Source organism: Ochotona curzoniae, unplaced genomic scaffold (assembly GCF_017591425.1).
Source record: "Ochotona curzoniae isolate NIBS_2020 unplaced genomic scaffold, NIBS_Ocur_1.0 contig_1, whole genome shotgun sequence".
In the NCBI taxonomy this organism is placed as follows: Eukaryota; Metazoa; Chordata; class Mammalia; order Lagomorpha; family Ochotonidae; genus Ochotona; species Ochotona curzoniae.
Window position 1 is genome coordinate 18,103,851 of NW_024464918.1, and position 14,196 is coordinate 18,118,046.

Sequence of the window (14,196 nt, forward strand, 5' to 3'; positions counted from 1 at the left end):
TGTATGACAATGAAAGGAACCATGGTAACTTGTGCTTAGTAGAGAACCTTAATAGCAGTTCCATGCATAATATGCAAACTCAGTCAAGAGGATTTCTCAGCCCTTGTGGACATTTGTTGCACTTCTCCTTACTCCTTCCTAAAGCCCTGTGGAGCATAAGAGACTCAGCAAATCATGAAATTCTGCCGTTTTTAGAACTGGAAGGCCCTGAGTGGTTTGTGGGCTGTGAATGGGTGATAGGTTGCCTTAAAGAATCTGGAACTAGAAGGAAGGTACACACTGTTCTAATACCACATACTAGCATCTACAGAAAATGGCTTGGGACAGAGATAGAAATGCTCCTATAATGCCACTGTTGTGGAAGATTTTTCAGCCTGCATATAGATTTGCAAATTTGACTGGTCCATGGTTTCTAGAACATTTCTATTTTAGAGCCAGGTTGCTCTTGAATTATCTAACAGTATCAGGTGGAAGCCTCTGCACCACAATTCCAAGTTAAACACCCCAGTGGTTTCCACTGAAAATGTCTCTTTAATCTTGTTGCCCTTACCTTCCCTCTCATTCTCTCTGCGTTGAACATGGAGGCCCCTCCCATGGTGCAGCTCTCTCTTCCCTCAAGGTCTCCCCAATGGGCTCTTTCATCCATGTGGCCTCTACCCCATGTTCTTAGTCTGACTGAGGAAGCTTTGCCTCCTCCAGGCAGCGCAGTTTCTTCAGTTTCAATCCTAAGTTTAAAAGCCATTGTAAGGGTTTTTTAACAGGTCTGCTCTGTTGTGCTGGTTCTCTCCAGCTTGCCCCTCCAGGCCCAATCTCACCTTTTCCTGTCCTCCTCCTGTACACTAAGGCTCCTCTTTGTACTCTTTAGATTCTGGTTTGGGTTTCCGTAAGCAGCAATGAGTATTCTAGGAAGTCAGAGAGAAGATGATGCGCTGATCGGAGTTGCTACCTCTGTTGACCTGAAGGTACAGATTTTTGTTCAGGTAACTTTCTTCACACAGCTGCCCTAGGGGGCAATCACCATTCCTCTTGCTCCTTCAGGCCTAGGGATAAGAAGAGGGATATTCAGTATCCTTTGTTGGCTCTTGTCTACTCTGCCCATCGGAGAGTCTCTTTACTTGTGCTGTAGTCTGAATGTTGGTTTTTCCCCAAAAATCCCTGTGTTGAAATCCTACCCACTGTATGGTGAAGATATGAGGAATCAGGGCCTTCAGGAGATCTCAGTTTGACTGTGGAGACCTGAGGATTGGGATGCATGCCCCTGCAAAAGAGACAGGCGAACTTACTTTTCACTTGAACAACTTGAGGGTAGAGTGAGAGACCCTATCCATGCCCCAGGAATTAGGACCTGGTCACCAGACACTGATTCAGTTAAAGTTTGGATCTTGGATTTCCCAGCCTCCAAACATCAGGAAAAAGAAAAACTTAAGTTGCTTGTGAGATGCTCAGTTTATGGTATTTTGGTATATTAGCCATGCAGGAGTATTCATACTCTTTGTTTATCTTTGACCCAGAGGGATACATTTGTAAAGCAGTTCAATTCCCTTCTCTTCCTCCATGCAGAAGGAACCTCTCTTGTTTACGTTAATATCAAGATGGTATGATATATGTTCTCTCTGATATAAGATTGCCTTTATTCAAAGTAAAAAGTAGATATAGATGATAAGTATATACATATATTCTTATAGAGGAATTGTATAAGGTATACTAGCTTACTTGGAAATAAAGATCTATTACAATATGCATCTCTACTAATACATAATGGGACTCCCAGTGAAACATTTAAATACATGTTTATAGTATGATACTAGATTTTCTATCTTTGCCTATACCTATCATGTCATGGTATGTTTAAATAGCAAAAAGTTAAACTTGTAAGTGTATCAAAGGTCTATACTACTGCAAAAATATGGGGGGAAATAACAGGAAGGGAAATGGGGAGAGGGGAAGGCAAGAGGAAAGCCCGAAATCCTATACTACAAAACTGTATCCCGGAAAAGGAAACAAAAGAAATGCAGTGATAGTGTCTGGTACTTTGCACATGCTAGGTAGACAGTTCTGAGCACATGTTATTAAAAACTAAATTTAGCAAATCTAGTTATGTGCGTTTGTTTGCCTTTATAAAAGTTTCATGCTTGAGTTTTGATTTCATTTGAATGGACTGAAGGCTGTGATGAAATTATCATGCAAAAAGAATCAAGAAATAAAGTTCAAGAGATAAGGATAAAGGGAAAGAGATTTGTTGTTTTATACGGGCAAGTTGGAAGGGAAGAGTTGAAAAGATAAAGGTGACAAGGACCTCTGATACCAGGCTTCAGATTATTAATTAAAGAAAAAGTAGTGAGACTTCTTCATGGACATAAGATCCTACAGAGAGTTGAAAAAAACATTTTTCCTTGATTTAACACTGCTTTCCAGTGTCATCTATGAAAAAAATTCCTTGTCAAATTCATTAACTATGTTCACAGTATTTATAAGATAAAATGTCTTTAGGATAACTGAATTAATATTTTCTTAATTTACCTTGCTCATAGAGTGTTTCATTCAGAATTAGGACACATAGGACAGTTTTATCTTTTCTATCAGAACATTTGTAAATTTACTTTTTTTAAAACAAAATTCACATCCAGTAGTCAAGACATTAAGCACTTATTTCTTTAAAAAAGAACTAGAAGCCGTTAACAGTCTAATGCAATTATTTAAACTACTTGTAGGTTGCAGAATTAAATTGTATACCTGTTGAATGAAGCTGGGATATTGATTGTAAAGCACACTGAAACATTGTGCAGTTTTATACAGGATGGGCCATGCATTAATTCATTTATCTGTTTATCCAGTGTGTGTTCGGTACCAATCACATCCCTAGGTTTTGTGAAAAGGTTGATGACTTTTACACCAATGGCCCTGCAGTCTAATGCAGACTCCTACATGTGGTCTGTGAAACACAGAATGTATCTCTGGAGAGAAGCTTGGCAATATATAATATTTCTGTAAAGTTTCTAAAGATCCTTAATAACCACTAACTAATTCCCGTTCTTGGCAATTCAGTGGGCTAGAAAGTTATATTGGCAACTCTTGACAACACACACACACACACACACACACACACACGATAAAATAAAAGTGGATTTCTTTAAATGCACAGTTTGCCTTTTTAGGCCTTGAGGAAAATCCATCTGATCCAAGAAAAAAGATAAGGCAAAAATCCAAATTATAAAACAAAAGAAGTCTTAGCTGCAATCAGGAGAACAGGTTCTATACCTGCACCTGATACATATCTGGGAAAGTGACTCTTAACGCAAAGAGAATGGAGATGCTTTGTGAGAAGGGAGGGGTGCACACATACTTCTTTGCCCAGGACAATCCTGGCTTTCATTTGTTTGTCCATAATTACTAATAGCACCTGCTTCCAAGTCAGAGATATACTTTTTCCATTGATATTTCATGAAAAAAAAACGGTCAAGGAAAAAATATAATATCCATCAGCTGATACAGGCAAGTGAAGCCTGGCTAGCTTAGTCTTGTTTTTGAGTAAAAGAGACTTTAAAATGAATATAAGAAGCTCTCTAAAAATTAGTGGCCAGAGCTGTGCCTTTACACAGCATGGGAAAGGAATAAAAAGAAGGAGGAGGCTCAAAGGCTATAGATATATATTATATTTAAAACCTGAAATATTTAAAAGAAGAAAATAGCTCATATTTTCTTCAACCAGATACAAGCATTACAAGTATTAATGCTATCATTTTTTTCTACCAAATATTTTTTATAAAGTGTTTTCCCCAGTTTTATTTTGGATTATGTTTTGCAAATAATTTCATGCACTGAATTTTCACTAAACGTAATGGAGGATTTTGTCTTCATGCTGTAAATATTGCAAACAAAATTTACAGTGTCTGTTTTATTCTATTTAATGGGTGCTATTAAAGCAAAACCCTATGTGGGACACTTATGTTGTTACCAATGTTTGTTATTATAGCAAATATCATGATCGACATCTTTGAATATAAATCTTCTTGACATTTAGGATAGATTCTGCGAAATGAAATTACTGGGTCAAAGAATAAGGCCACTGTTAAATTTCATGACTCACATTGCCAATTGGTTTCTCAAAGGGTCTATCAATTTTCATTCTCTTTCTCTTTGACAGGATTAGGCAGTCATTTATTAAAACATTTCCCTGCACAGGTTATGAATATACAAAGCTCTTTTGGATCAAGTCTTCTTTTACCACAGAGGCCTTTGCCTGGGAATTATCCATCAATAACTGGCAGATTCAGGGTCATGAATCTGCAATAGAGAAAGGAGGAAGAAAGAAACCAAATGAGCCACAGACTGTGTCTATGAATCTTGGCAATAGGAGTCCCGTACAGGCAGCCAAGATAGGACAGCTGTAAATAATTTCCAATTAGCACTATTCTCTAGTCCTGGGTTGCAAGACTCCCCTATTTGTGCTGATAGCATGAGTGTTGGGCTGTGCTTTTTCCTTATGAAGAAGTGTCCTCAGCCACTTTTCGGTGAGAGCTGTGAGAACACTGAGAAATCATCTAGGGGTTTTAAAGAATCAGTCCATAAATAAGAAACAGCCACTTATTTGGGAGATTCCTGAGCCTTAAACAAGACAGTTACTCTGCGATAAACATGGAAAAGCATTGGATATAAGAACAGTGTTTGGGTTTTAAAGTCAGCATTTTTCCCCCAAGAGCAAGCATTTGGCATTAGTTGCATATGAGGAAGATGATGATGATGACGATGATGGAAATAACAGACACTTACTGTATCCAAGAGATACAGTAGAGTCCTTGCTCTAGAGAATATGGGTGTATGTGAGACAAGCACTGCCACGGTGGAGGTAGCTGACATAAGTATATTGACAGAAAACAAAAAAGTAGGATAAAAAGTCGGATGATAGAGTCATGGGATGGTTAATTTTAAGTGTTCAACGGATTGGACTGCAGTGCCCAATCTTTTTGAAAACACTGTTATGGAAGTTCTGTGAGAGTACTCTTGGATGAGTTAGCAGTTGAATCAGCAGGCTGTGAACAAAACAGATTGCCCTCCATGACATGACTTGGCTCCTTGTGATAAATAGAAGGGCTCAATTTATTGAACAAATACTGACCTCCCTTAAGCAAACAGGAATTTTACCAACAAAACGCTTTTAGCCTTAAACTGCAATATTAGACCTTTCCTGGATTTCAAGACTTTTGGCCTACTCTACAGATTGTGGAAGTAATTTATTGAAATATATAATTTCTCTGTTTATGCGTGTATGTGTATCTTCCCCCAACTCATTGTGTCTATATGCGAGTGTTTATTGCTTCTGCTTTTCTGTAGATTAAAGACTAATACAAGTAGTAAAAAGTATGAAAAAAGGAGGGTATATGAGTTTTAAATCTTTATTTTTCCCTTAAATATTATTCACTTAAATATCACCTCTTCCCTTTCCACTCAGAAAATTTGGGTAGAAACTTGAAAATCTACACATTTCTTTTGTTGTATAAGCAATACAGTTGAACAGAATATGAGCCCAGAATTGTGCTGACTCCTTCAACATAGATTAATCTCCCCAGAGTGTACTTGTACATGAGGATGGTAATTATATATAACTTCAAGAGCAGAAAATGACATTTCATTTTTCTTTTATCATATGTGTCAGTGGCATCTTGAGCTAATAGGAACATTAGGAGTTTTATATTTTAGCAATTCTCAAACTTTAGTGATGATCCGTATCAGCTGGGCTAATGATGAAGCTACAGATTCCTAGGCTCTAGTCCCAGGATATTAATATCCTGACTTGGATCCAGGAATCTGAGTTTCTCAAGTATCTGAGTAACTAAGTTGCCGCTGGTTAGAGAAACACATTTTGACAATCAACAATCAAGTTCAGATGTCTTAGCTGAGACTAAGAGCGAGCAAGGGAGTGTTATTAAGACAACAGAGTTCACCTGTCGATACAGCATAAAAGGCTGCTGACTCCATTTTCAGCTCTGACCTGTTACGCCACATGAACGCGTTCCTGGACTAGCAGCATCATGTCTTCTATGATCCAATAAGAAAAAGTTTGAGACCAAGTCACAGACTGAGTATGTCATAAACTAGTGCCAGAAACCTGCCTTACAAATCCTTCAGGTGATTGGGCTGTGTACTAGTGTGAGAACCACTACATTATCCCAGATTTCTCTGGCGGCTGTTGGATTCAACGCAGGGCAGTTAAAACTTACACTGTGGGGCCTGCCGAAGGTGTTGTGAATTTCCTTGATGACATTTTAAACACGCACTGCCCACGAGGGCTTCAGAGGTTCTGCATTCACTTCACTCGCTGTTGGGCTCTGCTCTGCTCACCTCTGCTCTTCATGAACACTGCTGCTCAATCGTGTGAAAACTCCACGTCCATGTTGTGCTTCCACTCTGAGAACCAGCACTGCGTGAGTATCTTCTCATTGTTAGATGAAAAAGATATGCTGTTTGCTAAGGGAGGACAAGGATAAGGGTCAGAAGTTGGCCTGAGAATTTTGAAGCACTTACAAATGGAGAACATGGAAATTGGTCTGTTAATGAACCCGGGCTTGAAAATTCAAGTGTCACAATCTCCCTGTGAGCTGTGTTTTCTGTTATTAGTGGGTAGGAAGCCATCCGCTCATTTTCTTTGCTAAGAAGGGAGGGAGTGCAGAGCTGGAGCTTTGCTCTTCTTGAACAGTTGCTTAATGATAATGATAACGAGCTGCATTTATACAGTGCCTTTCATCCAAATAACTCTACTAGCTGAATTTATGCTCACCATTGCTTAAAGCATACTTCATGGGGTCCCTAGAGTCTATCTCTCAGAGCCTGGTAACCCCTGCATTTGTTAAGTGTTCGGTGGTTTCTCTGCTTACACAGCCTGTAAAGAAAGATGGATAAGGAGCAATGGTGGTTTTGTAATTAAGGTGGCAGCTGAACCAAAAAGAGATTTGATCTATTGCTGACTTTCTGGTATGTCTTTGGTTCAGTCCATTGATGCGTTATTCCCACTTTATGTCTTTGTCATGGGTTCTCTAGGGAGAGCGTGATAAATGAATGGGAGATGCACAGTTGAACTACTAAGAAGCAAATTAGAATGCTTCAGATGCTTTGTAGGGGAGCTGTACTCCATGGTCTTGCTCTGCTCTGATGAGTTCCTTGTTAGGATTTGGATCCCAGCATGCAGGAGGAGGGGAGAGGAATGTGAGTTGAAGTGTTTAATAGAGAATTATCAAGTGGGGGAAAGGTCTGTGACCATGCACACTGTACTCTTCTGTGCTTCTAAGAATTGGAGGAAGAGCGGGGTGCTGACTGTAGCTCATATAGCTTTGTGTAGAGGTATGCGAGAGGAGTATGATTCGGAACCATACAATGACTGATTGGAAAGATCTGCCTTCATCAGGAGTCCTCATTTGTGCTCATTAGCATGAGGTGTTGGGCAAACGAGGTCAAAAAGTAAAGATGTGAGCAAATTAGAACTCTTTGAGATTATAATTAGTATTTTAAAGAATTACTTGAAAGGCAGAGTTAGAGAAGGAGAGGCAGATAGAGATATTAAGAGACTTTCCATCAGCTAGTTACTCCCCAAATGGCCACAATGCCCAGGGCTGGACCAGGCCAAAGCCGGCAACCAGGAGGTTCTTCCAGGACTCCCATATGGGTGTAGGGTTCCAAGACCTCGTGCCATCCTCTGTTGCTTTGCCATTCATATTAGCAGGCAGTTGAATTGAGAGTGGAGTGACCAGGTTTCAAACCAATGCCCATATGGATGTCTGCACTGCAGATGGCAACTTAACTGGCTAGGGCACAGTGCTGGCCCCAGAGGGTGTCATTTCATTGTTTGGCTGCCACATGGAAAGCTGGTATTTCTTATAAGAGTGTCTGCCTTGAGTACCAATTATATAGACGAATAAACAGTCTGGAAGAGCAGAGGGATAGACTCAGGGTCAGCCATCTTAAAACCAGTTATGGAACAGCTTTGACTCCTCCTCCAGCTGTGACCTCTAATTTGAGAATGTTAGTTTCTTTACCTTTTAGACTACTGCAGATTCACCCTGGTCTCCTCTCCATGTTTTATGTGCTTCCTGTTAAGGACACAGGCACTTCTTATTCATTCCATTCTTAATCCTAGTGTCGATAGATGACCTGACTTCTTGCTTCTTTCCCAGTTCCTCAAATGATTTGTGTTTCAGTTGTCCTAAAATAATGTTCATGTTTGTAATTTGGTGATCATGCTAAGAGCTTATGCTTGCTGAGGCTGTTCGGCTTACAGCAGACAGTTAGATTGAGTCATGAACTTGATTGTTAGGTAGAATGTCATTAAATGGGAGAATGGGGGCAAACAGATGAGGGATTCATGAGTCATTGGTAGTTCATTTCTTGGAGGCTTGTGTTTGTGTAATAATCACATGTATTTAACAGCAGATACACCTTAAATGACCATCAAAGGCTATTTCCCTCTTCCTCGATTGGTGCTTTTCCTTCAAATCTAGTTGAACCTCTTCATCCCTTTGGGATTTACAAGCAGCAGTGCTGCTGGAATGTGAAAACCTTGAGTTACGACCTGTGTCAGGCATAAGTTGAGTAAGTAAGTAAATCATTGAAAGCTGTATTTTACATAGGAGAACTCTATGCCATGGGTATTATATATAGATGAATTGCAGTAGTTGGTGAGTATTTTCAAAACTTTGCTCATTATTTCTGTTAATTAGAATTTGAAAAAATAAATGCATTTCACAATATTTTGGGGCACGACTTCTGTTAAAAGTAAGGTACCTTATATAAAAAGCATGGCAAATAGCTCATTTTTATGGTAGGCTCAAAGCTTCTGAAACAGTAAGAAAAGTATATAATAAGTGTTGCTAAATTTTAATTAAGATGTAAGTGAAAAAATGTCTCAAGAATGGAACCTGGGCCTACCAGCTTGTGGTACATTGCTCATTTTCTATTTTGTTTATAGGCTATTCTGTTTTCTGTCTCCCTGTGAGCTCTCAACAACATTTAGTTTAGGCAATCAGCTTAAAAGACGTTTTAATAATGTTTGATATTTGTTGATAAACGCATCCTACTTCGTCTACTTTTGGGTAAGAGCTGAGTGAGGTAGAATGGATTCCAGGAAATCTAAATGAGTGGTATTTTTTTATTCAGCAAAGGCCATCCTGACCTTCTAGTCTCATGAGAACAAAAAAGACCAAAGAAATGATTTCATGAAGGGCGATTTCTCTTCTTCGAAGAGGAGAATTGTAGGCATAAAGATAAGCAGTGACCTCAGTGGAGGGCTCAGTGACAAGCAGAGTCTATTTTTCATCAGTTTGGGAACTGACGCTGGATCACATGCATGCTATCTCTGGCCAACCAAGAAGCTCTCAAAGAAGGAAAGAATCAGGGGAAACATACATATAAATTCCTGAATGCATCTCAAATTGGAAGTTAAGAAAGTTGGACTGCGTTTCTCCTACCACATAACAGCTTTTAAAGTGTGTTGTTTTTTAAGACTCCAACTTCTAAACCAGTTATTATCATTTTTTGAACGCCAAGGACATTTGAGGAATCTAATAGAAACTATGAATTTTCTACCACGAAAAGCACAAATAATGACAATTTTGCCATGTTGAAACCTGTGTAGTGAGCTATACCTGTCTTGAATGACACATGCAGGTCATAACATCCAGAACCTGTGATATATATTAAGATTATGAGCCTAGAAAGCTTGTGTGGGTTTGACTTGTGTAGTGGAGACATGTGTGTGAAGACTGTAACCTGCTACATAGATGCCACCTTCTTCAGAAAGTAAACATGGGCCGTTGAACATACACACTGCTGTGAAAAAGATGTGATTTGAAGGTTGTAACCTGATACTCGGTATACTGGCCAAACCTACACAAAGTTCCTAAGCCCATACATACTCTTAAAGTTTCCCTGCCAATCTATTCAGAATTCATATTTCTTTATATCTTCCGAATCATGTAAGAACAGTTGAAAGATTATGTTCTTAGCATTTGGAAACGTAATCCTCAGAGTCCTTCTGAATATATTCTGGTTTGATGATCTTTGATATACCTTTTAAAGAAAATTTTAACTGTTCAAATGGGTTTTGCCAAGAGATAGAATATCTTGCATTTTAGCACTAATTTTTTGTTAATAATACAAATTAGTGAAGGGACTGAGACAAAAAAACATGCTTCCAGTGGGACATTGCACTGACATTAGTAAAAGCAGGATCTATTTGTGAGCGAAGTTGGAGAAGAAACTCTGAGATTGAACCTGTGCCAGCAAGTAAAGTATTTAAGGGCTATGTGTTGAAGCTCAGTTTGATATAATATTGGTTGTTTAACTTTATTTTAAAGACTGTCCCAGGGAGTTTGTTAAAATGCATGTTTCAGGGCAATTCATAGCTTCCTAGTCAATCGTGGAAGATTCACCAGGGAATCTGTTTTAAATAAGCTTCTTGGGACTTTTCTTGAAGGTGGTCAATATTTTCCAAACCATATTAAATTCCTCCCAAACTAATATGTACTAACTCCTCTCCCTGTGTCTTCTGCTACATTTTTAAAGAAGTATTCTTTTTTGAGAGGCACAGTTAGAGAAGGAAAAACAAGAGAGGTCTTCTACCTGCTGGTTTACTCTCCAAATAGCCATAATGACAGGGTTAATTTTAGAGGGTGGGGTGAAGTGTGGGAATTAAATGTGGTATTTTCAGTTAAATAAGTGATATTTTCAGTTTCAAGTTTAGTAAACCAATTCTATCTTATGTGTAAGGAACTCTTCAAACATAGGAAGAGTGTAAGATGTTGGGACATCAGGAAGGATAAAAACAAATTGACTTCATTTTTTGTTGACTGTTCTTATCCATTCAAAATTTAGCCTCTTTTATTGCTTTCTCAGTGACTCAAGCTACATGGATCTCTGTTTTCTGATCCATCACATTAATAGACTGAGTCACACAGTTACAAAATCTAATTACACATAATTTTGGCTTGTTTGCCAGTTGCCTCATATGCATATGTTTGTTCTCCTGAAATGAATCATAAACAACTCAAGAATAGGTCTTCTATTGACTGTTTACAGTGCTGGGTATCAGGAAATATAGCGGGATCTGGAGGTCATCAGCTGATACGTTGCTTAGGTTCAGTAATTCTTATGCTTTTAATCAATTGCCCATAGACTGTGAAATGGATATAATTATAATATAATGGTGAAAAGTGGAAGATTGGAAGCTGGCATAACATGGACTTAGTCCAATAAAAGAAATAAACTTTGGAGAGGGACTCAGAAAAATGTTATCGATTCTAATTTGGAGATCACTGTCAAAGTGATGAAGGAGGAAAAATGATTCCAGCCTAGCAGCAGGCCACCCCTGAAATCCATACCTCTAATAATTCTGATGTGTTCCCGAGATTGACAAGCTAGGGGAGAACGTGTGGATACTGCCTGCAAAATGTGTTGGGATCTTACTGTTCCAAGGCTGTCTGCTGCACAATAGCAGTGTCTATCAGATTGTCTTCAGTAATATGTTTAATTAAATGTATCTATGCTCTGCTCCATGGTATCCTCTTTGTGTTTTCCAAATGATTGATAAGTCATTTCTCATTTGAATCTGCTATTAGTAAAGAACTCTATAGCCTTTATTTCTTTGATTATAAGACTGGAGATGAGTCCATGTTAATGGTTACTTGACAATTTTTTCCTATATATTCCATTCTGGGAGACTAATCCATCTGACTTGGCTCTGTGACTGATTATATTTATCCCTTGTACTTGACCTAGGCACAGAGTTTTCTGAGATATTTGTGAAGATGTTACTCAGGTGTACCTCAATATGTCCAGTCCTTCAAAACACGAGGTTTCAAGGGCAAAGTTTAATGGTGTTTGGGGACCTTCCTGGTGCGGTGTCTGCGTGCTAACGTGTAATGTTGCAAGAAGTAAAACTCTCAGTGTTGGCATGTTAATATACGGTCCTCAAAGCACTGTTGCCTGTAAGGGTCTTCTGATAATCCCATAAAACAGTTTTCTCAGTTTTTAGGAATGAGTGTGGTTCCTGGCTTCTCTCTCTCTGCTTCCCTCCACCCTTTCCTGACAGGCCTAGGGTAAGATTAGGTCTGGATGTACAGCAGCACTTACAGAGTGGCAACCTTATGGGGTTTACTTGAGCACTATGTCAGGATGGTTCTGATTGACCTGGTCCTTAACCAGGGTCTGCTCTCCTGCAGGAGTCCCTTTAGTATTTTTCTGTATTAAGCTCTGCTGACAGGGCTTCCAGTCATCAGCAGGTCATAGAAGGGAACTTGAATATGTGGAGTTGTGAAAGGGAGTGGGTGAAGCTAAAGTGCTTGTCCAACACCAAATTCTCCTTCTCTGAAGATCTATCTTATTCCCAATCATTTGCTTAGCTAGGTAATTAATTGGATTCCAGTTGTGATTAAAGAGATTATGTGAGTAGAAAACTGGCTAATTTCTGCTTTTGTAACTCTCCAAGGTCCTTTGCCATCGAACAGGAATAGTCTAATGCTAAAATCTAATCCTGAAGGCTTCTGTGAAGGTTTTTGACACTGTTGTCAGAGAGGGCAAATCTTAGCAGGGAGATGTGGGGTTTACTCTGTCGTTTCTCCTGGCTGAGCCTTGTAGCAGTGGAACATTGATTTTTTTTTTTTTTTTTTTTTTGTCTGAAGGCTTCTGTGATTCGCTGAGTCTTGGTTCCCTCAGTGGAACCTTTCTGCAGCAATTCAATGGATTTGGTACCAGCTGGCAAAGCACTCTTTAGAGTGACTCAACACAGTTCAGTGCTATCTAAATAATCAAGGGGAAAAAAAAGCGGAAGGGGGGAGGCTAAAACCTAATATGAGAAAGACCCTGCTCCAGGACAGCTGCAAGAAACTCGGAGAAAAGTTAGCCACAGAGAAGGGGAAACACAAACTGAATCCTGTTTAACACAAGCAATTACTGAACAACTTCCATGAGTGAACTTTTTACTCTTTGTATTCCATTCAGGCAAAGTAGTTTTTGCTTAGAGCCAAGATACCTGTAGAGTTTGATATGATTTAAATAAAGATACCTATGTCCTGCCCAGGCCTAATTAATTAATTTCTATGGAGATGGAATCTGCAAATGTAAGTGAAAAAATAAAATAACTACAAAAAAATCCCCCAAAGTTGAGCTTATTCTCAGAACTGTTTAACAGTCTTTCCGCTGTCAAAGCTGAGTGGATAATTGGGCAAACTTGGTCTTGAGGGGGCTACCAGCATAGCAGTAGAGAGCCCCATCTCAGTAATTGGAACAAAGGGATTGTTCTGCAGTGTTCAGAATGCTCAAAAATAATGTACTTACGTAGCTGCCTATTTTCTTTGCATCTGTATGAGCCACTTCAATGGTGTAATTTTCTTTTCCAAAATGTATTTCTGGCTTGATATCAAAGTATACCAATCTGAAAATAGACGCTATGGACTTCCTTCTCTTTTCTGAATCTAATAAACTACAAATAATCTAGTAACCTAACAGCTACTACATCTGTTCCTTGATGCTATCATTTGGATGCATTTAAACTTTTTTGTAAAGATGAAGTTAGGTGGAATGCTTAAGTTTACTCACTTTTTTTCATTATCAGATTGTCCCAAGTTTCTACTGCTTTGGTTTACATAGTCTTTCCCCCCCTCTACAGAAATACCTATTTTGTCATTTTCTGATTTGTTTTGGCCATTCAAATAACAGATTATAAACTGAAACTGTCTTGGTTCCAGTTCAGTTTCTAAATTTTAGACTTTTTGGGCATTGACAATTTTTTGTTGTTGTTGTTAAGGCATCAGCTACATCCTGAAGACACAACTTGTGGTTTCACCTTTTCTAGGGACTTGTTTTCTGTTAGATTTCTACTCTTTTATTGCTGTGTCTCTTCTTTCGTTTGCCTCATGAGTTACATTGACATTCAAAGCTGTTTATTTGTTTAAAAATGTGTTCTTAATGTCAGAGGAGTGGGCATTTAGGTGGCAGTTGAGATGTCCACGTCCTATACTCCCTGGTTGGATTCCCAGAGCTGGATGTTGACTCCAGTTCTCAGCAAGCATACTTGGAAGCAGCGTATTTTGGCTCAATCTGCAAGTTCTTGCCACTCATAAAATGTGCAGTGTGCTACTCTTTGGTCCATCCTGGACCCATCTGTTGTGGGCCATCTAGGGAGTAAATCATTGGATGAGAACTCCCTGTCTC